Here is a 256-nt window from a genome sequence, read left to right on the forward strand (position 1 = left end):
ATAAAATAAAATAAAATAAAATAAAATGCCACTAAATAAACCATCCCTTGAAAGAAATGGCACTTTGGGCAGGGGGAGAGGGGACCGAAGGGCGGCTCGGCTAAAGCCAGGGATGCCCGGCAAAACACAAAATACCTAGGAAAATGGAATTTTGGGGTATTTTCCCTTTTTTGGTGGCATTTCGAGATTGGACGAGCCTCAATCCACGATGCTCAGCCCATCAAAAGGACGGATCCAGCTTTTATTAATCTAATTA

Source organism: Antrostomus carolinensis, unplaced genomic scaffold (genome assembly GCF_000700745.2).
Source record: "Antrostomus carolinensis isolate BGI_N321 unplaced genomic scaffold, ASM70074v2 scaffold2084, whole genome shotgun sequence".
In the NCBI taxonomy this organism is placed as follows: domain Eukaryota; kingdom Metazoa; phylum Chordata; class Aves; order Caprimulgiformes; family Caprimulgidae; genus Antrostomus; species Antrostomus carolinensis.